The 27,173-nt window shown below is 40.7% G+C and overlaps 2 protein-coding genes across 2 annotated transcripts in view; one reads left to right on the top strand and one right to left on the bottom strand.

The window, feature by feature from the left end:
- LOC139376285 (uncharacterized) overlaps positions 1–27,173 on the bottom strand; it is a 1,125,987-nt gene that overhangs the window by 319,627 nt on the left and 779,187 nt on the right. The window lies entirely within an intron of this gene.
- The window catches only part of LOC139376209 (tetraspanin-18B-like), a 124,903-nt gene continuing 112,410 nt past the window's right edge, over positions 14,681–27,173 (top strand). The window contains exon 1 of the mRNA XM_071118511.1: positions 14,681–14,987. The gene's annotated coding sequence lies outside the window, so the exon portion shown is untranslated. The remainder of the gene's footprint in view (positions 14,988–27,173) is intronic.

Genomic DNA, 27,173 nt, shown 5'->3' with positions numbered 1-27,173 from the left:
GGTAGATGGAGGGAGGATGGAGGTAGATGGAGGTGGATGGAGGTGGATGGAGGTAGATGGAGAAGGATGGAGGAGGATGGAGGTAGATGGAGGGAGGATGGAGGTAGATGGAGGTAGATGGAGGGAGGATGGATGTAGGTAGATGGAGGTGGATGGAGGAGGATGGAGGTAGATGGAGGGAGGATGGAGGTAGATGGAGGTGGATGGAGGAGGATGGAGGTGGATGGAGAGGGATGGAGGTGGATGGAGAGGGATGGAGGTGGATGGAGGTGAATGGAGGTGGATGGAGAGGGATGGAGGTGAATGGAGGTGGATGGAGGTGGATGGAGGTGGATGGAGGTGGATGGAGAGGGATGGAGGTGGATGGAGAGGGATGGAGGTGGATGGAGGTGAATGGAGGTGGATGGAGAGGGATGGAGGTGAATGGAGGTGGATGGAGAGGGATGGAGGTGGATGGAGAGGGATGGAGGTGGATGGAGGTGAATGGAGGTGGATGGAGAGGGATGGAGGTGGATGGAGGTGAATGGAGGTGGATGGAGAGGGATGGAGGTGGATGGAGGTGGATGGAGGTGGATGGAGGTGAATGGAGGTGAATGGAGGTGGATGGAGAGGGATGGAGGTGGATGGAGGTGGATGGAGAGGGATGGAGGTGGATGGAGAGGGATGGAGGTGAATGGAGGTGGATGGAGAGGGATGGAGGTGGATGGAGATGGATGGAGGTGGATGGAGGTGGATGGAGGTGGATGGAGAGGGATGGAGGTGGATGGAGGTGGATGGAGAGGGATGGAGGTGGATGGAGAGGGATGGAGGTGGATGGAGATGAATGGAGGTGAATGGAGTTGGATGGAGAGGGATGGAGATGGATGGAGGTGGATGGAGGTTGGTTGGATGGAGGTGAATGGAGGTGGATGGAGTTGGATGGAGGTTGCCATTGTTAAGGCCATAGAGATACTCATTCAGTAGATGCTGTCCCATCTTTATGGCGGAGACTGACAGAATGATCTCACCAGACAGAGACACTATTTCAGAGTCCAGGCTATATTCAGGCTCTGATCTAGTCTGGTCTGGTTCTCCGTAAGGGGATCCAGATGCTGTATCCTACCCTGCGCCCCCCTGCGCCCAGAAAGATACACTGTGGCAAGGCCAGACTGCACAACTTCCCTGGGTCTCATCTTGGAGGGGATCCAGGAGGTGTCTCCTGCCCTGCTCGCCAGCTCGCCAAGCCCAGAAAGAGGCACTGTGACATGGACAGACTGCACCACATCCCTGGGTCTCCTCCCTCCTCCTGGAGCCGTGGAGAGGGCAGGCATGAAGTATGGTGCATGTCCCACGGGCACTGTCTGATGCCCCCTGACAGAATGAGGCTGCAAGGGGGAGTGTGTGTGTGTGTGTGTGTGTGTGTGTGTGTGTGTGTGTGTGTGTGTGTGTGTGTGTGTGTGTGTGTGTGTGTGTGTCTGTGCCTGTGTGTGTGTGTTTGTGTTTTGATGGCGTGTTGGGGCATTAGGGGTTGTGTGTGCAATCACATACTTTCTTTAATGAGGTAGCATGTGGTAAGAGATGCTGTGTGTGTGATTGAAGTGTAGGCTGGTGAAATGAGTGTTTGTGTGTGTGTGTGTGTGTGTGTGTGTGTGTGTGTGTGTGTGTGTGTGTGTGTGTGTGTATATGTGTATATATTAGAGTGTGGACATCAATGCTAGGATTTTATATTCTGCTTATAGTGTTCAGTAGGACTGCTAACCTAGTTGTCATTTCTGTTAAAAACTATTTTCTCAGGTTTAAAATTTTCACTGCACCGACAGCAAGATAATTGTCAAAGTTGAATGCTTTATACATTGTTATAAGTATGTATGAGCCTGTATAATGTCTCATAAGACTTATCATATCTTAGGCCTATGTCTCTCTATGGATTAACATTTAAACGGAGTTAACTTGACGCCATTCCTGTCGCGGGATCATTTTCGTCAGCAGCCGCTGAATAGCAATAGCGCCACAGTCAAATAATATTACTAGAAAATATTCATGTTCATGAAAATCACAAGTGAAATATATTGAAACACAGCTTAGCCTTTTGTTAATCACCCGGTCATCTCAGATTTTCAGAATATGCTTTACAGCCAAAGCAAGACAAGCGTTTGTGTAAGTTTATCGATAGCCTAGCATAGCATTATGCCTAGCTAGCAGCAGGCAACCTGGTCACGAAAATCAGAAAAGCAATCAAATTAAATTGTTTACCTTTGATGGGCTTTGGATGTTTTCACTATGGAGACTCCCAGTTAGATAGCAAATGTTCCTTTTTTCCAAAAATATTATTTTTGGAGCCGAAATAACTCCGTTAGTTCTTCACGTTTGGCTGAGAATTATAGACTATAAGCTATCTAGGCTAGAATATAAGCTATTTAGGCAAGACAATAAGCTATCTAGGCTAGACAATAAATTATCGATGCTAGACTAATCTAGGATAGATTATAAACTTTCTAGGCTAGACTATAAGATATCTAGGTTAAACTATAAACTATCTAGGCTAGAGTATAAGCAATCTAGGCTAGACTATAAACTATCTAGCCTAGACTATAAGCTATCTAGGCAAGACAAAAACTATCTAGGCAATACTATAAGGTATCTAGGCAATACTATAAACTATCTAGGCTAGATTATAAGCTATCTAGGCTAGACTATTTGCTATCTAGGCTAGACTATAAACTATCTAGGCAATACTATAAGCTATCTAGGCTAGACAATAAGCTATCTGGGCTAGGCTATAAACTATCTAGGCTAGATTAGAAGCTATCTAGGCTAGACTATAAACTATCTAGGCTAGACTATAGGCTATCCAGGCTAGACTATTGGCTATCTAGGCTAGACTATTGGCTATCTAGGCTAGACTATTGGCTATCTAGGCTTGACTATAAGCTATCTAGGCAAGACTATAAGCTATCTAGGCAATACTATAAGCTATCTAGGCTAGACTATAAGCTATCTGGGATACACTATTTGCTATGTAGGCTAAACTAAAAGCTTTCCAGGCAATACTATAAACTATCTAGGCAATACTATAAGCTATCTAGCCGAGACTAAAAGCTATCTTGGCTAGACTATTTGCTATCTAGGCTAGACTATAAGATAACCAGGCTAGAATATAAACTATCTAATCTAGATAATATACTATCTAGGCTAGACAATAAACTGTCTAGGCTAGACTACATATTATCTAAGCTAAACTATAAGCTTTCTAGGCAATACTATAAGCTATCTAGGCAAGACTATCAACTATGTAGGCAATACTTTAAGCTATCTAGGCTAGACTATAAACTATCTAGGTTAAACTATAAACTATCTAGGCTAGACTGTAGTCAATCTAGGATAGATTATAAACTATCTAGGCTAGACTATAAGCTATCTAGGCTAGACTGTAGGCTATCTAGGCTAGATTATAAACTATCTAGGCTAGTTATAAGATATCTAGGCTAGACTATAAACTATCTAGGCTAGATTATAAGATATCTAGGCTAGACTATAAACTATCTAGGCTAGATTATAAAATATCTAGGCTAGACTATAAGATATATAGGTTAAATTATAAACTATTTAGGCTATAAACTATCTAGGCTAGATTAGAAGCTATCAAGGCTAGACTATAAACTATCTAGGCTAGACTATTGGCTGTCTAGGCTAGACTCTTGGATATCTAGGCTTGACTATAAGCTATCTAGGCTACACTGTTGGCTATCTAGGCTAGACTATAAACTATCAAGGCTAAAATACACACTATCTAGGCTAGAGTATAAGCAATCTAGGCTAGACTATAGGTTACCTAGGCTAGACTAAAAGATACCTAGGATAGACTATAAACTATCTAGACAAGACTATAGGCTATCTAGGCTAGACTATAAACTAGGTAGGCTAGACTATAAACTATCTAGGCTAGATTATAAACTATCTAGTCTAAACTATAAACTATCTAGGCTAGACTATAGGCAATCTAGGCTAGACTATTGGCTATCTAGGCTAGAATATAAACTATATAGGTTAGACTATAAACTAATTAGGCTAGATTATAAGATATCTAGGCTAGACTATAAACTATCTAGGCTAGAATATAAACTATGTAGGCTAGACTATAAACTATCCAGGCTAGACTATAAACTATCTAGGCTAGATTATGTACTATCTAGGCTAGGCTATAAACTATCTAGGCTAGACTATAAACTATCTAGGTTAGACTACAAGCTATCTAGGCTAGATTATAAACTAACTAGGTTAGACTATAAGCTATCTAGGTTAAACTATAAGCTATCTATGCTACATTATAAGCTTTCTAGGCTAGAATATAAGCTACCTAGGTTAGACGATAAGGTATCTAGGCTAGACTATACGCTATCTAGGCTACACTATAAGCTGTATAGGCTAGACACGAGGCTATCTAGGCTAGACTATAAGATATCTAGGCTAGACTACAAACTATCTAGGCTAGACAATAAACTATCTAGGTTAAACTATAAACTATCAAGGCTACACTACATACTATCTAGGCTAGACAATTGGATAAGTAGGCTAGACTATTGGATAAGTAGGCTAGACTATAAGCAATCTAGGCTAGACTATAAACTCTCTAGGCTAGACAATAGGCTATATAGGCTAGATTATAAAATGTCTAGGCTAGACTATAAGATAGATAGGCTAGTCTACAAACTATCTAGGCTAGATTATAAAATATCTAGGCTAGACTATAAACTATGTAGGCTAGACTATAAACTATCTAGGCTAGATTATAAAGTATCTAGGCTAAACTATAAGCTATCTAGGCTAGACTATAAACTATCTAGGCTAGACTATAGGCTATCTAGGCTAGATTGTAAGATATCTAGGCTAGACTATAAGCTATCTAGGCTAGTATATTAAATATCTAGGATAGATTATAACATTTCTAGGCTAAACTATGAGCTATCTAGGCTAGACAATAAACTAACTAGGCTAGACTATAGAAAATCTAGCCAAGACTATAAGCTATCTAGACTAGACTATAAACTATCTAGGCTAGACTATAAACTATTTAGGTTAGACTACAAGCTATCTACGCTAGACTATAAACTAAATAGGCTTGAATATAAGCTATCTAGGTTAGACTATAAGCTATCTAGGTTAAACTAAAAGATATCTAGGCTACACTTTAAGCTAACTAGGCAAGACTATAAGCTATCTAGGTTAGACTATAAGCTATCTAGGCTAGACTATAGGCAATCTAGGCTAGATTGTAAGATATGTAGGCTAGACTATAAGCTATCTAGGCTAGACTATAAGCTATCCAGGTTAGACTACAAGCTATGTACGCTAGACTATAAACTAAATAGGCTAGAATATAAGCTATCTAGGTTAGACTATAAGCTATCTTGTTTAAACTAAAAGCTATCTAGGCTACACTTTAAGCTAACTAGGCAAGACTATAAGCTATCTAGGCTAGAATATAAACTATCTAGGCTAGACGATAAGCTATCTAGGCTAGACTATAAACTATCTAGGCTAGACTACAAGCTATCTAGGCAATACTATAAGCTATCTAGGCTATAAACTATCTAGGCTAGATTAGAAGCTATCAAGGCTAGACTATAAACTATCTAGGCTAGACTATTGGCTATCTAGGCTAGACTCTTGGACATCTAGGCTTGACTATAAGCTATCCAGGCTACACTATTGGCTATCTAGGCTAGACTATAAGCTATCAAGGCTAAAATACACACTATCTAGGCTAGTATAAGCAATCTAGGCTAGACTATAGGTTACCTAGGCTAGACTATAAGATATCTAGGATAGACTATAAGCTATCTAGGCTAGACTATAGGCTATCTAGGCTAGACTATAAGCTATGTAGGCTAGACTATAAACTATCTAGGCTAGATTATAAACTATCTAGTCTAAACTATAAACTATCTAGGCTAGACTATAGGCAATCTAGGCTAGACTATTGGCTATCTAGGCTAGAATATAAACTATATAGGTTAGACTATAAACTAATTAGGCTAGATTATAAGATATCTAGGCTAGACTATAAACTATCTAGGCTAGAATATAAACTATGTAGGCTAGACTATAAACTATCCAGACTAGACTATAAACTATCTAGGCTAGATTATGTACTATCTAGGCTAGACAATAAGCTATCTAGGCTGGTCTACAAAATATATATAGGCAAGACTATAAGATATCTAGGCTAGGCTATAAACTATCTAGGCTAGACTATAAGCTATCTAGGTTAGACTACAAGCTATCTACGCTAGATTATAAACTAACTAGGCTAGACTATAAGCTATCTAGGTTAGACTATAAACTATCTAGGTTAAACTATAAACTATCTATGCTACATTATAAGCTTTCTAGGCTAGAATATAAGCTACCTAGGATAGACGATAAGGTATCTAGGCTAGACTATACGCTATTTATGCTACACTATAAACTGTATAGGCTAGACTAGAGTCTATCTAGGCTAGACTATAAGATATCTAGGCTAGACTACAAACTTTCTAGGCTAGATTATAAACTATCTAGGCTAGACAATAAACTATCTAGGTTAAACTATAAACTATCAAGGCTACACTACATACTATCTAGGCTAGACAATTGGATAAGTAGGATAAGCTATTGGATAAGTAGGCTATACTATAATCAATCTAGGCTAGACTATAAACTCTCTAGGCTAGACTATAAACTATGTAGGCTAGACTATAAACTATCTAGGCTAGACTATAGGCAATCTAGGCTAGACTATTGGCTATCTAGGCTAGAATATAAGCTATATAGGTTAGACTATAAACTATCTAGGCTAGACTATAGGCTATCTAGGCTAGATTGTAAGATATCTAGGCTAGACTATAAGCTATCTAGACTAGTATATAAAATATCTAGGATAGATTATAACATTTCTAGGTTAAACTATGAGCTATCTAGGCTAGACAATGAACTAACTAGGCTAGACTATTGGCAATCTAGGCAAGACTAAAAGCTAACTAGGCAAGACTATAAGCTATCTAGTTTAGACTATAAGCTATCTAGGCTAGACTATAGGCTATCTAGGCTAGATTGTAAGATATGTAGGCTAGACTATAAGCTATCTAGGCTAGACTATAAGCTATCCAGGTTAGACTACAAGCCATCTACGCTAGACTATAAACTAAATAGGCTAGAATATAAACTATCTAGCTTAAACTAAAAGCTATCTAGGCTACACTTTAAGCTAATTAGGCAAGACTATAAGCTATCTAGGCTAGAATATAAACTATCTAGGCTAGACGATAAGCTATCTAGGCTAGACTACAAGCTATCTACGCTAGATTATAAACTAACTAGGCTAGACTATAAGCTATCTAGGTTAGACTATAAACTATCTAGGTTAAACTATAAACTATCTATGCTACATTATAAGCTTTCTAGGCTAGACTATACGCTATCTAGGCTACACTATAAGCTGTATAGGCTAGACTAGAGTCTATCTAGGCTAGACTATAAGATATCTAGGCTAGACTACAAACTTTCTAGGCTAGATTATAAACTATCTAGGCTAGACAATAAACTATCTAGGTTAAACTATAAACTATCAAGGCTACACTACATACTATCTAGGCTAGACAATTGGATAAGTAGGATAAGCTATTGGATAAGTAGGCTATACTATAAGCAATCTAGGCTAGACTATAAACTCTCTAGGCTAGACAATAAGATAGATAGGCTAGTCTACAAACTATCTAGGCTAGATTATAAAATATCTAGGCTAGACAATAAACTATGTAGGCTAGACTATAAACTATCTAGGCTAGATTATAAACTATCTAGGCTAAACTATAAGCTATCTAGGCAAGACTATCAGCTATCTAGGCTAGACTATAGGCTATCTAGGCTAGACGATAAGCTATCTAGGCTAGACTACAAGCTATCTACGCTAGATTATAAACTAACTAGGCTAGACTATAAGCTATCTAGGTTAGACTATAAACTATCTAGGTTAAACTATAAACTATCTATGCTACATTATAAGCTTTCTAGGCTAGACTATACGCTATCTAGGCTACACTATAAGCTGTATAGGCTAGACTAGAGTCTATCTAGGCTAGACTATAAGATATCTAGGCTAGACTACAAACTTTCTAGGCTAGATTATAAAATATCTAGGCTAGACTATAAACTATGTAGGCTAGACTATAAACTATCTAGGCTAGATTATAAAGTATCTAGGCTAAACTATAAGCTATCTAGGCTAGACTATAAACTATCTAGGCTAGACTATAGGCTATCTAGGCTAGATTGTAAGATATCTAGGCTAGACTATAAGCTATCTAGGCTAGTATATTAAATATCTAGGATAGATTATAACATTTCTAGGCTAAACTATGAGCTATCTAGGCTAGACAATAAACTAACTAGGCTAGACTATAGAAAATCTAGCCAAGACTATAAGCTATCTAGACTAGACTATAAACTATCTAGGCTAGACTATAAACTATTTAGGTTAGACTACAAGCTATCTACGCTAGACTATAAACTAAATAGGCTTGAATATAAGCTATCTAGGTTAGACTATAAGCTATCTAGGTTAAACTAAAAGATATCTAGGCTACACTTTAAGCTAACTAGGCAAGACTATAAGCTATCTAGGTTAGACTATAAGCTATCTAGGCTAGACTATAGGCAATCTAGGCTAGATTGTAAGATATGTAGGCTAGACTATAAGCTATCTAGGCTAGACTATAAGCTATCCAGGTTAGACTACAAGCTATGTACGCTAGACTATAAACTAAATAGGCTAGAATATAAGCTATCTAGGTTAGACTATAAGCTATCTTGTTTAAACTAAAAGCTATCTAGGCTACACTTTAAGCTAACTAGGCAAGACTATAAGCTATCTAGGCTAGAATATAAACTATCTAGGCTAGACGATAAGCTATCTAGGCTAGACTATAAACTATCTAGGCTAGACTACAAGCTATCTAGGCAATACTATAAGCTATCTAGGCTATAAACTATCTAGGCTAGATTAGAAGCTATCAAGGCTAGACTATAAACTATCTAGGCTAGACTATTGGCTATCTAGGCTAGACTCTTGGACATCTAGGCTTGACTATAAGCTATCCAGGCTACACTATTGGCTATCTAGGCTAGACTATAAGCTATCAAGGCTAAAATACACACTATCTAGGCTAGTATAAGCAATCTAGGCTAGACTATAGGTTACCTAGGCTAGACTATAAGATATCTAGGATAGACTATAAGCTATCTAGGCTAGACTATAGGCTATCTAGGCTAGACTATAAGCTATGTAGGCTAGACTATAAACTATCTAGGCTAGATTATAAACTATCTAGTCTAAACTATAAACTATCTAGGCTAGACTATAGGCAATCTAGGCTAGACTATTGGCTATCTAGGCTAGAATATAAACTATATAGGTTAGACTATAAACTAATTAGGCTAGATTATAAGATATCTAGGCTAGACTATAAACTATCTAGGCTAGAATATAAACTATGTAGGCTAGACTATAAACTATCCAGACTAGACTATAAACTATCTAGGCTAGATTATGTACTATCTAGGCTAGACAATAAGCTATCTAGGCTGGTCTACAAAATATATATAGGCAAGACTATAAGATATCTAGGCTAGGCTATAAACTATCTAGGCTAGACTATAAGCTATCTAGGTTAGACTACAAGCTATCTACGCTAGATTATAAACTAACTAGGCTAGACTATAAGCTATCTAGGTTAGACTATAAACTATCTAGGTTAAACTATAAACTATCTATGCTACATTATAAGCTTTCTAGGCTAGAATATAAGCTACCTAGGATAGACGATAAGGTATCTAGGCTAGACTATACGCTATTTATGCTACACTATAAACTGTATAGGCTAGACTAGAGTCTATCTAGGCTAGACTATAAGATATCTAGGCTAGACTACAAACTTTCTAGGCTAGATTATAAACTATCTAGGCTAGACAATAAACTATCTAGGTTAAACTATAAACTATCAAGGCTACACTACATACTATCTAGGCTAGACAATTGGATAAGTAGGATAAGCTATTGGATAAGTAGGCTATACTATAATCAATCTAGGCTAGACTATAAACTCTCTAGGCTAGACTATAAACTATGTAGGCTAGACTATAAACTATCTAGGCTAGACTATAGGCAATCTAGGCTAGACTATTGGCTATCTAGGCTAGAATATAAGCTATATAGGTTAGACTATAAACTATCTAGGCTAGACTATAGGCTATCTAGGCTAGATTGTAAGATATCTAGGCTAGACTATAAGCTATCTAGACTAGTATATAAAATATCTAGGATAGATTATAACATTTCTAGGTTAAACTATGAGCTATCTAGGCTAGACAATGAACTAACTAGGCTAGACTATTGGCAATCTAGGCAAGACTAAAAGCTAACTAGGCAAGACTATAAGCTATCTAGTTTAGACTATAAGCTATCTAGGCTAGACTATAGGCTATCTAGGCTAGATTGTAAGATATGTAGGCTAGACTATAAGCTATCTAGGCTAGACTATAAGCTATCCAGGTTAGACTACAAGCCATCTACGCTAGACTATAAACTAAATAGGCTAGAATATAAACTATCTAGCTTAAACTAAAAGCTATCTAGGCTACACTTTAAGCTAATTAGGCAAGACTATAAGCTATCTAGGCTAGAATATAAACTATCTAGGCTAGACGATAAGCTATCTAGGCTAGACTACAAGCTATCTACGCTAGATTATAAACTAACTAGGCTAGACTATAAGCTATCTAGGTTAGACTATAAACTATCTAGGTTAAACTATAAACTATCTATGCTACATTATAAGCTTTCTAGGCTAGACTATACGCTATCTAGGCTACACTATAAGCTGTATAGGCTAGACTAGAGTCTATCTAGGCTAGACTATAAGATATCTAGGCTAGACTACAAACTTTCTAGGCTAGATTATAAACTATCTAGGCTAGACAATAAACTATCTAGGTTAAACTATAAACTATCAAGGCTACACTACATACTATCTAGGCTAGACAATTGGATAAGTAGGATAAGCTATTGGATAAGTAGGCTATACTATAAGCAATCTAGGCTAGACTATAAACTCTCTAGGCTAGACAATAAGATAGATAGGCTAGTCTACAAACTATCTAGGCTAGATTATAAAATATCTAGGCTAGACAATAAACTATGTAGGCTAGACTATAAACTATCTAGGCTAGATTATAAACTATCTAGGCTAAACTATAAGCTATCTAGGCAAGACTATCAGCTATCTAGGCTAGACTATAGGCTATCTAGGCTAGACGATAAGCTATCTAGGCTAGACTACAAGCTATCTACGCTAGATTATAAACTAACTAGGCTAGACTATAAGCTATCTAGGTTAGACTATAAACTATCTAGGTTAAACTATAAACTATCTATGCTACATTATAAGCTTTCTAGGCTAGACTATACGCTATCTAGGCTACACTATAAGCTGTATAGGCTAGACTAGAGTCTATCTAGGCTAGACTATAAGATATCTAGGCTAGACTACAAACTTTCTAGGCTAGATTATAAACTATCTAGGCTAGACAATAAACTATCTAGGTTAAACTATAAACTATCAAGGCTACACTACATACTATCTAGGCTAGTAGGATAAGCTATTGGATAAGTAGGCTATACTATAAGCAATCTAGGCTAGACTATAAACTCTCTATGCTAGACAATAAGATAGATAGGCTAGTCTACAAACTATCTAGGCTAGATTATAAAATATCTAGGCTAGACAATAAACTATGTAGGCTAGACTATAAACTATCTAGGCTAGATTATAAACTATCTAGGCTAAACTATAAGCTATCTAGGCTAGTATATAAAATATCTAGGATAGATTATAACATTTCTAGGCTAAACTATGAGCTATCTAGGCTAGACAATAAACTAACTAGGCTAGACTATAGGCAATCTAGGCAAGACTATAAGCTATCTAGGCTAAACTATAAGCTATCTAGGCTAGATGATAAACTATCTAGGGTAGATTATAAACTATCTAGGCTAGACAATAAGCTATCTAGGTTAAACTATAAGCTATCAAGGCTACACTATAAACTATCTAGGCTAGACTATAAACTATGTAGGCTAGACTATAAGATATCGAGGCTAGACTATTGGCTATCTAGGATAGAATATAAACTACATAGGTTAGACTATGAACTAATTAGGCTAGATTATAAAATATCTAGGCTAGACTATAAACTATCTAGGCTAGAATATCAGCTATGTAGGCTAGACTATAAACTATCCAGGCTAGACTATAAACTATCTAGGCTAGACTATATACTATCTAGGCTAGATAATAAGCTATCTAGGCTAGACTACATATTATCTAGGTAAGATTATAAACTATCTAGGCTAAACTATAAGCTATCTAGGCTAGACTATAAGCTATTTAGGCTAGACTATAAGCTATTTAGGCTAGACTATAGGCTATCTAGGCTAGATTGTAAAATATCTAGGCTAGACTATAAACTATCTAGGCTAGTATATATAATATATAGGATAGATTATAACATTTCTAGGCTAAACTATGAACTATCTAGGCTAGACTATAAACTAACTAAGCTAGACTATAGGCAATCTAGGCAAGACTATAAGCTATCTAGACTAGACTATAAGCTATCTAGGTTAGACTACAAGCTATCTACGCTAGACTATAAACTAAATAGGCTAGAATATAAACTATCTAGGTTAGACTATAAACTATCTAGGTTAAACTAAAAGCTATCTAGGCTACACTTTAAGCTAACTAGGCAAGACTATAAGCTATCTAGGCTAGAATATAAACTATCTAGGCTAGACGATAAGCTATCTAGGCTAGACTATAAACTATCTAGGCTAGACTATAAACTATCTAGGCTAGATGATAAACTATCTAGGGTAGATTATAAACTATCTAGGCTAGACAATAAACTATCTAGGTTAAACTATAAGCTATCAAGGCTACACTATAAACTATCTAGGCTACACTATAAACTATCTAGGCTAGACTATAAACTATGTAGGCTAGAATATAAACTATCTAGGCTAGACGATAAGCTACCTAGGCTAGACTATAAACTATCTAGGCTAGACGATAAGCTACCTAGGCTAGACTATAAACTATCTAGGCTAGACTATAAACTATCAGGGCTATACATCTAAGGAACCATGGAGGCAGCAGCCCTAATTGCACCCGATTCCCTATATAATGCACTGCTTTAGAGAAGGACTCTGGACAAAACGAGTGCACTACATACAGTACATAGGGAATATAGTGAAATTCAGGACAAAACTTTACTCACTGCTGTGTTTCCTCTCAGGATTAATGTGATCAGTCACTGATTGGCTGAAACAGTCCACTGACCATGGTTCCTATGCTGCTGATTGGAGGAAAACCAACAGACACACACAGAACACATAGTGAACTTTGAGATAAATACCTCAATGGACCCTTTTTTTGTGTGTAAGACTGGGGGAGGAGGGTCTTCTAGTTAAAGGACCTCTGTCCTCTCCGTGCCCTGTGTTTTAAACACTAGACAGCTGCTAATACGCCCTACACACGCTCACACACAGTTGTGATCATGATCATTTTCTGGTCAAAAAAAATGTGGGTGTGTAAAAAACATACTTTTTCAGCCTTATTTTGAAAGTGGGTCTGCAGCTGCCCTGTTTGATCCATTGCTCAGGCGCATACAGATGTCGGCTTTTAATTTGATCCGGGTTTAATACAGAAGGAAAAATAATCCTGTAGCAGTGGGATAAGTGAATTATCATGTAGATTATAATTAATGGACAGTTTTTGTAGGGGTTGATACATTTTACGATAGGGCAAATCACGTCTGAAATGTTCAAGTGGAAATTACAAACTTTACACGCCTTTTTAAACCTTGAATAGACTACAAGTTTGCATTTCCTGCTTTGCATGAACATTCTCATCAACAAAAGAGTGATCAAATTAAGATACTACATCTGTATACACACATGCACAGACACACACACATATACACACATATGCACAAACACACATACAGAACGCAGGAAAACACACACACACACACACACACACACACACACACACACACACACACACACACACACACACACATACACACTCTCTCTCTCTCTCCTAATTTAACTCAAAACCCTGACAATTTCAGTCTGTATTCAAATGTTCTTGTTTGGTTTGGGCTAGTAGAGAATAATACATACACACTATAAAACAAGGGGTTTGGGGGTATCTATCACAGATACATGCCACAGGGAATGTCAGTGTCACGACCTTCTGAGACAAGTCTCAAGACCCACTTATCTTGCTCTCCCATCTGTAGTAGATTCAGTGACACGAGGGGCTCCAAAAAAACACTTGTCACCCCAGCCTCATGCTCTCTCCACCCACTAAATATTTTTTTTCTTCTTGTGTTTATGGGGGAGGTGCGTTTTCTTTGGCATTTTTTGGGGATAATTAAACTGCATTTAATTAATTCAATATACGTTCTTACGGTCCTTTCATCTGTGCAATGTTATTATTATATTGATCACCGTGTTCACCATCTAATTCAAAAGAGTAAATGAGTTAGGAGGAGGCGTGGCCAACTAGGCTGAGTGCCCGCCCCTGGGGGCTGAACCACCGCCTGGACGGATCGGTGCTTTACAACGTGCGGTATGGTCTGGGAGTTCCGAACAAAACTGTTTGTCTACGGATCTCTTTTACTCCGCTACAAGACTGCGTGACTAAATTGGTGCTAGTTATCCGCGGCTAATTTATTAGCTGAAGACTGAAGTCTAAAGGCTTGTTGTTCTTTCCTCGGGCGCACATCTCCAATCTGGCTGTTTCTTTCAATCTTTATATTGTTTTTCCTGCACTGATTTAAATCTATATTCTGACATATTTTGTGGAGAGAACACCATAGGTTCTGGACAAACCTGCAGTTTTGAGGTAAGAATAGTCAATGTTACCTACCCAGCAAGTCGCGTTAGTCTTTAGAGCTCTACGTTGTTAACCTACGAGCTGTATTCAATTTGAACCAACTCCGAATGTGTAATAAATCGATGATGGGAAAAACGCGAAGTGATGGAGAAAACAAATTATGGGAAAATCTATTACGTAAACAATGTTGTTACCTCGCTTCTAAGTTTGCCACGGAGTTTCTGTTGAATGGTTGGCTATAACGTTGAAACATGAATACAATTATTACATTGTTATTCATGTGTTATTAACTGACTGTGTTGTGTGCACTGTTGAGTACGATATTTTGTTTTGGATATTGTTTGGGTTAGCCTACAATGGACTAATGCAGCTGTCCACTATTGTTATAGTTTACTCAAGTAAGATTGATTTTATACCGTGGGTATGCACACTTGATTATACAACACAATATTTATTCAATGATTTTAATACGTGAAAGACTATCGATTCAATGGATTGTCGGTATTGGTTCAGAGGAAATCTTTGAACGTTCGTTTTCATAAATGTATCCCATTTTGTTCTGTCGAACATCGTCCAAGACTGTTTATCAACTAATATTAGTGGACGTCTTTAGGTTTGGGAGTATAAAGCCTGTTGAACTTTTAACTATCGATGTTGTTTTAGCCAATGCATTGCAGCATTTTTCAAGATATATATAGCCTGTTGTCAGGGGTGCATTATATTTAACATAATGTATAGCCTACTTCCACACTGTTGAATAAACTAACGATAGGCTACATTCATGTGGAATGTTCATTGCATGTATGATGCTAACATGTATCTTGCAAGATACATTCACATTTAATCTCTGGTGTTATAAACACCGTTGACAAACTGCACTTACCAGTTAGCTTGCCTCTCTGTGGCGAGAGAGAGAGAGAGAGAGAGAGAGAGCAGACTGCCGACATTGGAGAGAGTTGAAAGTCAAAAAGTGGATATGTCAGTCAACTCAGTCAGTCTTCAAGCTGACATCTTTCCCACTCGAAGTGACAGCAGGGAACGCTCGCTGCCCAGGGGTCCCGTCATAACTGAGGTTTGTCTCCCACGCCGTGCGGGGTCACCAGATGGGAACGTCTCGAGCTGTCTCAGTTGGATGCACCTTGGCTCTAGGGCAGGAGTTTACTGACAGTTAACATTAATCACATAATGGAACCATGTGGGACTCCACCTTTTCATTAGATATTAGCTGGAGTACAGTATGATAGTAGAGAGGTTTCAGCATCGTCCGGGTTTGACCGGGGTAGGCCGTCATTGTAAATAAGAATTTGTTATTAACTGACTTGTCTAGTTAAATAAAACAATAATACAATTTTAAAAATGGCATCGAAGAAGGGTTATTTTTAAATCTCAAGATAACTGTCCCTGATGACAATGCACACATGAATGTCAGGTATTTGTTCATTTCCCCTTTCAAATGATCCCTATACACAATGTGTATAACCACACACCATTATATCTCTCTATTTATTATACTGCACAAGACAGGGAGTATAGGGTTTCAAAACATGGAAGCTGCCTGGTCATAGATTAGCTACTGGCCTGGGGCGCTGAATTGTCCCATTCCATTGTTGCTCTGTATAAAGAGGTTTGCTGCTGCCTGCACTTTGTTGTTGTATAGCTGCCATAGAAATACCATGTGTTCTAGTCATTCTATTTCTACAAGTTTAGCGCTCCATACTGCAGGGTATGAACCCAACAAGATGGAAGATAAACACATATTCTACTTCTCACTGGGTCTGGCTGACTGGCTCTGACTGACTGGCTCTGGCTGACTGGCTCTGGCTGACTGGCTCTGGCTGACTGGCTCTGACTGACTGGCTCTGACTGACTGGCTCTGGCTGACTGGCTCTGACTGACTGGCTCTGACTGACTGGCTCTGCCTGACTGGCTCTGACTGACTGGCTCTGGCTGACTGGCTCTGACTGACTGGCTCTGACTGACTGGCTCTGGCTGACTGGCTCTGGCTGACTGGGTGACTGGCTCTGGCTGACTGAGTGACTGACTCTGGCTGACTGGCTCTGACTGACTGGCTCTGGCTGACTGGCTCTGCCTGACTGGCTCTGGCTGACTGGCTCTGCCTGACTGGCTCTGGCTGACTGGCTCTGGCTGACTGAGTGACTGGCTCTGGCTGACTGAGTGACTGGCTCTGGCTGACTGAGTGACTGGCTCTGGCTGACTGGCTCTGACTGACTGGCTCTGGCTGACTGGCTCTGCCTGACTGGCTCTGGCTGACTGGCTCTGCCTGACTGGCTCTGGCTGACTGGCTCTGCCTGACTGAGTGACTGGCTCTGGCTGACTGAGTGACTGGCTCTGGCTGACTGAGTGACTGGCTCTGGCTGACTGGCTCTGACTGACTGGCTCTGGCTGACTGGCTCTGCCTGACTGGCTCTGGCTGACTGGCTCTGCCTGACTGAGTGACTGGCTCTGGCTGACTGAGTGACTGGCTCTGGCTGACTGGCTCTGGCTGACTGGCTCTGGCTGAGTGAGTGACTGGCTCTGGCTGACTGGCTCTGGCTGACTGGCTCTGGATGACTGGCTCTGGATGACTGGCTCTGGCTGACTGGCTCTGCCTGACTGAGTGACTGGCTCTGGCTGACTGGCTCTGGCTGACTGGCTCTGGCTCACTGAGTGACTGGCTCTGGCTGACTGGCTCTGACTGACTGGCTCTGACTGACTGGCTCTGCCTGACTGGCTCTGACTGACTGGCTCTGGCTGACTGGCTCTGACTGACTGGCTCTGACTGACTGGCTCTGGCTGACTGGCTCTGGCTGACTGGCTCTGGCTGACTGGGTGACTGGCTCTGGCTGACTGAGTGACTGACTCTGGCTGACTGGCTCTGACTGACTGGCTCTGGCTGACTGGCTCTGCCTGACTGGCTCTGGCTGACTGGCTCTGCCTGACTGGCTCTGGCTGACTGGCTCTGCCTGACTGAGTGACTGGCTCTGGCTGACTGAGTGACTGGCTCTGGCTGACTGAGTGACTGGCTCTGGCTGACTGGCTCTGACTGACTGGCTCTGGCTGACTGGCTCTGCCTGACTGGCTCTGGCTGACTGGCTCTGCCTGACTGGCTCTGGCTGACTGGCTCTGCCTGACTGAGTGACTGGCTCTGGCTGACTGAGTGACTGGCTCTGGCTGACTGAGTGACTGGCTCTGGCTGACTGGCTCTGACTGACTGGCTCTGGCTGACTGGCTCTGCCTGACTGGCTCTGGCTGACTGGCTCTGCCTGACTGAGTGACTGGCTCTGGCTGACTGAGTGACTGGCTCTGGCTGACTGGCTCTGGCTGACTGGCTCTGGCTGAGTGAGTGACTGGCTCTGGCTGACTGGCTCTGGATGACTGGCTCTGGATGACTGGCTCTGGCTGACTGGCTCTGCCTGACTGAGTGACTGGCTCTGGCTGACTGGCTCTGGCTGACTGGCTCTGGCTCACTGAGTGACTGGCTCTGGCTGACTGGCTCTGGCTGACTGAGTGACTGGCTCTGGCTGACTGGCTCTGGCTGACTGGCTCTGGCTCACTGAGTGACTGGCTCTGGCTGACTGGCTCTGGCTGACTGAGTGACTGCGTCCTCCCCTTTCATGATTATTGTGTTGGGCTAACATCATGTACAGACCTCCATGTTGCTTATCTCCGTCTCTCTCTCTCATTCCCTCTCCCCCTCTCTCTATCTCTCTGTTGCTCTCTCTCTCTCTCTGTTCCTCTCTCTCTCTCATTCCCTCTCTCCCTCTCTCTCTCCCTGTCTCCCTCTATCTCTCTGTTGCTCTCTCTCTCTCTCTCTCTCTCATTCCTTCTCTCCCTCTCTCTCTCCCTGTCTCCCTCTATCTCTCTGTTCCCCTCTCTCTCTCTCTCTCTCTCTATCAATTCAAGGGGCTTTATTGGCATGGGAAACATATGTTAACATTGCCAAAGCAAGTGAAATAGATAATAAACAATGTGAAATAAACAATACAAATTAACAGTAAACATAAATATAGGTTGTATTTAAAATGGTGTTTGTTTTTCACTGGTTGACCTTTTCTTGTGGCAACAGGTCACACATCTTGCTGCTGTGATGTCACACTGTGGTATTTCACCCAGTAGAAATGGGAGTTTATCAAAATTGGGTTTGTTTTTCAAATTCTTTGTGGATCTGTGTAATCTGAGGGAAATATGTGGCTCTAATATGGTCATACATTTGGCAGGAGGTTAGGAATTGCAGCTCAGTTTCCACCTCATTTTGTGGGCAGTGTGCATCGCTCTCTCTGTCTCTCTCCCTCTTTTTCTCTCTTTATTTTCTTCCCAAATAAGGGCTACTAACCCTATCTCTAATATCTGGGAGCTAAATGGTTTGAAAGGGGAGAGAAATATTCACACTTACACACATTGCACATTGTTCCCTGTATGTGTTGCGACCGGGTGGGAAGTTTTTATTTTATTTGCCTTGTCAAAGAAAGGAAATATAGTAGTGTGTTGATGGTTGAACAGCTGCCAACACACACACACACACACACACACACACACACACACACACACACACACACACACTGTACACCCGCCTATTCACATGGGAAATTGTGTGTTGCCCGGATCTAGGAGTTATGTCCACAGGAGAGAGAGCCTTTTGCATACTTACTGAAATTATTGAAGAGATGTTGTGTTGTTTAATCAAGTGTGCATACCACAGTATAAAATCAGTCTTACTTGAGTAAACTATAACAATAGTGGACAGCTGCATTAGTCCATTGTAGGCTAACCCAAACAATATCCAAAACCACACAACACAGCCAGTTCAAGGGATCTTCTTCTTAGTCAAATTAACTCATGAATACCATTTGTATGTCTCTGTGTGCAGTTTGAAGGGAAGTTGCTAACTAGCGCTAGCGCAATTGCTAACTAGCGTTAGCATAATGACTAGCGTGCTAGCAGATACCGAAAGACTTCCAGTCATTGCACTAATGCTAGTTGGCAATTGGCTTGCGAAACGGACGTATAACTTCCTTCATACTGGATGCAGAGATGGTATCCACCAGTTCATCTGACTCCTGAAGTATCTCTTTAACAACACATTAATAACAATGTAATAATAGCCCACCGTTCAACACCCTGTGGCAAGCAATGGAACAACATCGTTTACATAACTCACAAAACAATCATTATACTTGTCTAATAACATGCACACACACACACAGCCAGAAAGAGACAAGGAAAAGGGCCGATGTGTATTCTCTGTCCCCACCCAATCTAGACCAATCCAGGTCTGGATAGAAGATATTAAGGTGTGAAATGCCTATGGCAGAGCCACCTAGTCCCTGGCCCTGCTGCATTCAGGGGATGACAGTGTGCTCTGCTGCCTAAATGTCACTCATTAAAGTGATTAAATGAATCAATCTGCGGATGGTTCCACATGGTGGGATTCAGAGCCTCTCTCTTTCCCTCTCTCCGCTCTCATTTCTGACTCTGCTCTCTCTTTCCCTTTCTCCGCTCTCTCTTTCCCTCTCTGCTCTCTCTTTCCCTCTCTGCTCTCTCTTTCCCTCTCTCCGCTCTCTTTCCCTCTCTGCTCTCTCTTTCCCTCTCTGCTCTCTCTTTCCCTCTCTGCTCTCTCTTTCCCTCTCTCCGCTCTCTTTCCCTCTCTGCTCTCTCTTTCCCTCTCTGCTCCCTCTTTCCCTCTCCGCTCTCTCTTTCCCTCTCTGCTCTCTCTTTCCCTCTCTGCTCCCTCTTTCCCTCTCCGCTCTCTCTTTCCCTCTCTGCTCTCTCTTTCCCTCTCCGCTCTCTCTTTCCCTCTCTGCTCTCTCTTTCCCTCTCTGCTCTCTCTTTCCCTCTCTGCTCTCTCTTTCCCTCTCTGCTCTCTCTTTCCCTCTCCGCTCTCTCTTTCCTTCTCTGCTCTCTCTTTCCCTCTCTGCTCTCTCTTTCCCTCTGCTCTCTCTTTCCCTCCCTGCTCTCTCTTTCCCTCTGCTCTCTCTTTCCCTCTCCGCTCTCTCTTTCCCTCTCTGCTCTCTCTTTCCCTCTCTGCTCTCTCTTTCCCTCTCTGCTCTCTCTTTCCCTCTCGGCTCTCTCTTTCCCTCTGCTCTCTCTTTCCCTCTCTGCTCTCTCTTTCCCTCTCCCCTCTCTTTCCCTCTCTGCTCTCTCTTTCCCTCTTTCCTCTCTCTTTCTGTCTCTGCTCTCTCTTTCCCTCTCTGCTCTCTCTTTCCCTCTCCGCTCTCTCTTTCCCTCTCTGCTCTCTCTTTCCCTCTCTGCTCTCTCTTTCCCTCTCTGCTCTCTCTTTCCCTCTCTGCTCTCTCTTTCCCTCTCTGCTCTCTCTTTCCCTCTCTGCTCTCTCTTTCCCTCTCCGCTCTCTCTTTCCCTCTCTGCTCTCTCTTTCCCTCTCTGCTCTTTCTTTCCCTCTCGGCTCTCTCTTTCCCTCTGCTCTCTCTTTTCCTCTCTGCTCTCTCTTTCCCTCTCCCCTCTCTTTCCCTCTCTGCTCTCTCTTTCCCTCTTTCCTCTCTCTTTCTGTCTCTGCTCTCTCTTTCCCTCTCTGCTCTCTCTTTCCCTCTCCGCTCTCTCTTTCCCTCTCTGCTCTCTCTTTCCCTCTCTGCTCTCTCTTTCCCTCTCTGCTCTCTCTTTCCCTCTCTGCTCTCTCTTTCCCTCTCTGCTCTCTCTTTCCCTCTCTGCTCTCTCTTTCCCTCTGCTCTCTCTTTCCCTCCCTGCTCTCTCTTTCCCTCTGCTCTCTCTTTCCCTCTCCGCTCTCTCTTTCCCTCTCTGCTCTCTCTTTCCCTCTCTGCTCTCTCTTTCCCTCTCTGCTCTCTCTTTCCCTCTCTCCGCTCTCATTTCTGTCTCTGCTCTCTCTTTCCCTCTCTCCTCTCTCTTTCCCTCTCTGCTCTCTCTTTCCCTCTCCACTCTCTCTTTCCCTCTCCACTCTCTCTTTCCCTCTCCACTCTCTTTCCCTCTCCACTCTCTCTTTCCCTCTCCACTCTCTCTTTCCCTCTCCACTCTCTCTTTCCCTCTCCACTCTCTTTCCCTCTCTGCTCTCTCTTTCCCTCTCTGCTCTCTCTTTCCCTCTCTGCCCTCTCTTTCCCTCTCTGCTCTCTCCTTCCCTCTCCACTCTCTCTATGTGTCTCTAATATGGTCATACATTTGGTACGAGGTTGTGCAGCTCAGTTTCCACCTCATTTTGTGGGCAGTGAGCACATAGTCTGTATTCTCTTGAGAGTCAGGTCTGCCTACGGCGACCTTTCTCAATAGTAAGGCTATGCTCACTGAGTCTGTACATAGTCATTTCCTTAAGTTTGGGGCAGTCACAGTGGTCAGGTATTCTGCCACTGTGTACTCTCTGTTTAGGGCCGAATAGCATTCTAGTTTGCTCTGTTTTTTTTTTGTTAATTCTTTCCAATGTGTTTCAAGTAATTATCTTGTTGTTTTCTCATGATTTGGTTGGGTCTAATTGTGTTGCTGTCCTGGGGCTCTGTGTGGTCTGTTTGCGTTTGTGAACAGAGCCCCAGGACCAGCTTGCTTAGGGGACTCTTCTCCAGGTTCATCTCTCTGTAGGTGATGGCTTTGTTATGGAAGGTTTAGGAATCGATTCCTTTTAGGTGGTTGTAGAATTTAACGGCTCTTTTCTGGATTTTGATAATTAGTGGGTATCGGCCTAATTCTGCTCTGCATGCATTATTTGGTGTTCTACGTTGTACACGGAGGATATTTTAGCAGAAATCTGCATGCAGAGTCTCAATTTGGTGTTTGTCCCATTTTAGTAATTCTTGGTTGGTGAGTGGACCCCAGACCTCACAACCATAAAGGGCAATGGGCTCTATGACTGATTCAAGTATTTTTTAACCAGATCCTAATTGGTATGTTGCAATTTATGTTTCTTTTGATGGCATAGCATGCCCTTCTTGCCTTGTCTCTCAGATCGTTCACAACTTTGTGGAAGTTACCTGTGGCACTGATGTTTAGGTCAAGGTACAGTGGGGCAAAAAAGTATTTAGTCAGTCACCAATTGTGCAAGTCCTCCTACTTAAAAAGATGAGAGAGGCCTGTAATTTTCATCATTGGTAGACTTCAACTATGACAGACAAAATGAGAAAAAATAATCCAGAAAATCACATTGTAGGATTTTTAATGAATTTATTTGCAAATTGTGGTGGAAAATAAGTATTTGGTCACCTACAAACAGATTTACAGAGATTTTCTGTCAGGGCCCAGGTCTGACAGAATCTGTGCAGAAGATTTAGGTAATGCTGTAGGCCCTCCTTGGTTGGTGACTGAAGCACCAGATCATCAGCAAACAGTAGACATTTGACTTTGGATTCTAGTAGGGTGAGGCCGGGTGCTGCAGACTTTTCTAGTGCCCGCGCCAATTTGTTGATATATATGTTGAAGAGGGTGGGGCATAAGCTGCATCCCTGTCTCACCCCACGACCCTGTGTGAAGAAATTGTTGTGTGTTTTTTTGCCAATTTTAACCGCACACTTGTTGTGTGTGTAGATGGATTTTATAATGTTGTTTGTTTTACCCCCAACACCACTTTCCATCAAATTGTATAGCAGACCCTCATGCCAAATTGAGTCAAAGGCTTTTTGAAATAAACAAAGCATGAGAAGACTTTGCCTTTGTTTTGGTTTGTTTGGTTGTCAATTAGGGTGTGCAGGGTGAATACATGGTCTGTTGTACGGTAATTTGGTAAAAAGCCAATTTGACATTTGCTCAGCTCTCTCTCTCTCTCTCTCTCTCTCTCTCTCTCTCTCTCTCTCTCTCTCTCTCCCCCTCCCTCCCTCCCTCCCTCCCTCCCTTCCTCCCATGCAGGAAGACAGACAGACAAACAGGTAGACAGTCAGACAGAAAGCCGGGAAGACAAGCAGACAGACAGACAGACAAGCAGTAAATCAGACAGACTGGCAGACAAGCAGTGAAGCAGACAGACAGACAGACAGACTCCGGCACCATTCACCAGGATGCGGTCTACACACACACACACACACACACACACACACACACACACACACACACACACACACACAGACACACACACACACACACACTTGTCCGCTGAGAGCCAGGAACTAAATAGAGTATCTATCTATTGGCCCAATATGAAAATTGCTTTTTTTCTATCGCTGGAGGACTCTTCATTTAATGTGTGTGATGTAATGGGTTCAGTACCTGATTAACTCTGTAATGGGTTCAGTACCTGATTAACTCTGTAATGGGTTCAGTACCTGATTAACTCTGTAATGGGTTCAGTACCTGATTAACTCTGTAATGGGTTCAGTACCTGAGTAGCCCTGTAATGGGTTCAGTACCTGATTAACTCTGTAATGGGTTCAGTACTTGAGTAGCCCTGTAATGGGTTCAGTACCTGATTAACTCTGTAATGGGTTCAGTACCTGAGTAGCCCTGTAATGGGTTCAGTACCTGAGTAGCCCTGTAATGGGTTCAGTACCTGAGTAGCCCTGTAATGGGTTCAGTACCTGATTAACTCTGTAATGGGTTCAGTACCTGAGTAGCCCTGTAATGGGTTCAGTACCTGAGTAGCCCTGTAATGGGTTCAGTACCTGAGTAGCCCTGTAATGGGTTCAGTACCTGAGTAGCCCTGTAATGGGTTCAGTACCTGATTAACTCTGTAATGGGTTCAGTACCTGAGTAGCCCTGTAATGGGTTCAGTACCTGATTAACTCTGTAATGGGTTCAGTACCTGAGTAGCCCTGTAATGGGTTCAGTACCTGAGTAGCCCTGTAATGGGTTCAGTACCTGAGTAGCCCTGTAATGGGTTCAGTACCTGAGTAGCCCTGTAATGGGTTCAGTACCTGAGTAGCCCTGTAATGGGTTCAGTACCTGAGTAGCCCTGTAATGGGTTCAGTACCTGAGTAGCCCTGTAATGGGTTCAGTATCTTTGTTATTGAGATACGCTGTGAAAATGACACTTTTTTACCGTGTCAGACAAACTCATTTACACGGTCGAGGTAAGAGGAGAGGTGTGTGTGCTCTGGTGTATGTTTCTCTGGTTTTCAGCGACATGCATTTGAATTCCACCTGCTTTCTGAATCGGCTTTATCTTCCAAAGGGTTCTCGCTGTATGTGGGATTGTGTAGTCTTGCTGAAGGTCACGTCATGTTATGGTAAAAATGATTTAATAGTTGCCCAGTTCTAAGAATAACACTCAGCCTATTGTAATTACTTGTTAGATCACTGTTGGAGCTAGAAACACAAACATATTGCTGCACCCGCAATAACATCTGTTAAACACGCGTATGTGACTAATAACATCTGTTAAACACGCGTGTGTGACTAATAACATCTGTTAAACACGCGTGTGTGACTAATAACATCTGTTAAACACGCGTGTGTGACTAATAACATCTGTTAAACACGCGTGTGTGACTAATAACATCTGTTAAACACGCGTGTGTGACTAATAACATCTGTTAAACACGCGTATGTGACTAATAACATCTGTTAAACACGCGAATGTGACTAATAACATCTGTTAAACACGCGTGTGTGACCAATAACATCTGCTAAACACGTGTATGTGACTAATAACATCTGTTAAACACGCGTGTGTGACTAATAACATATGTTAAACACGCGTGTGTGACCAATAACATCTGTTAAACACGCGTGTGGGACTAATAACATCTGTTAAACACGCGTGTGTGACTAATAACATCTGTTAAACACGCGTGTGTGACTAATAACATCTGTTAAACACACGTGTGTGACTAATAACATCTGTTAAACACGCGTGTGTGACTAATAACATCTGCTAAACACGTGTATGTGACTAATAACATCTGTTAAACACGCGTATGTGACTAATAACATCTGTTAAACACGCATATGTGACTAATAACATCTGTTAAACACGCGTATGTGACTAATAACATCTGATTTGATTTGATCAGTCGTCAAAGTTTTAAGAACAATGGATGTTTGTGTGTTGCTTTTTAAAATGTCAGTTTAATTTATTTGTAACTACTCTTATGATCATATACATGCATATATGCTACTTTAAAACACACGTTCACACACAACCCCTTTAACTCACACACTTGTCGTCAGCATCACACCCATCCAACCCCGTCCCTCACCTTAGATAGGGCCAGACAGAGCTCTTCACCCGGCTCTTAGAGGCTGACACGGGAACAGGATGCCCGTGTGTCCCAAGGGATTCTGGCAGGAATGGGAGTGAAGTTCTGGAGTCAAGTTTGGGACAGGACAGGACTGGATCACCAGTCTACCGGAATGGGTTATTACAGGAGAAATGATAAACAAGAGTTTTTGGGGTGGAAATATGTCATTTGTGAATCATTTAATAAAATACCAACTGTGTAGGCTAGGCCTAATATAATATAATCTAGTTTACTTAATACAATATAATCTAGTTTACTTAATATAATATAATGTAGTTTACTTAATACAATGTAGTTTACTTAATATAATATAATGTAGTTTACTTAATACAATGTAGTTTACTTAATATAATATAATCTAGTTTACTTAATACAATATAGTTTACTTAATATAATATAGTTTACTTAATATAATCTAGTTTACTTAATACAATGTAGTTTACTTAATATAATATAATCTAGTTTACTTAATACAATGTAGTTTACTTAATATAATATAATCTAGTTTACTTAATACAATATAGTTTACTTAATATAATATAGTTTACTTAATATAATCTAGTTTACTTAATACAATGTAGTTTACTTAATATAATATAATCTAGTTTACTTAATACAATATAGTTTACTTAATATAATATAGTTTACTTAATATAATCTAGTTTACTTAATACAATGTAGTTTACTTAATATAATATAATCTAGTTTACTTAATACAATGTAGTTTACTTAATATAATATAATCTAGTTTACTTAATACAATGTAGTTTACTTAATACAATGTAATTTACTTAATACAATGTAGTTTACTTAATATAATATAATTTTCTTAATACATTGTAGTTTACTTACTACAAAATAGTTTACTTAATACAATATAGTTTACTTAATATAATATAGTTTACTTAATACAATATAGTTTACTTAATATAATATAGGTTACTTAATATAATATAGTTTACTTAATACAGTATAGTTTACTTAATACAATATAGTTTACTTAATACAATATAGTTTACTTAATATAATATAGTTTACTTAATATAATATAGTTTACTTAGTACAGTATACTTTA

This window comes from Oncorhynchus clarkii, chromosome 2 (genome assembly GCF_045791955.1).
Source record: "Oncorhynchus clarkii lewisi isolate Uvic-CL-2024 chromosome 2, UVic_Ocla_1.0, whole genome shotgun sequence".
Taxonomy (NCBI): Eukaryota; Metazoa; Chordata; class Actinopteri; order Salmoniformes; family Salmonidae; genus Oncorhynchus; species Oncorhynchus clarkii.
This window is presented reverse-complemented; position numbering and strand designations above follow the sequence as displayed.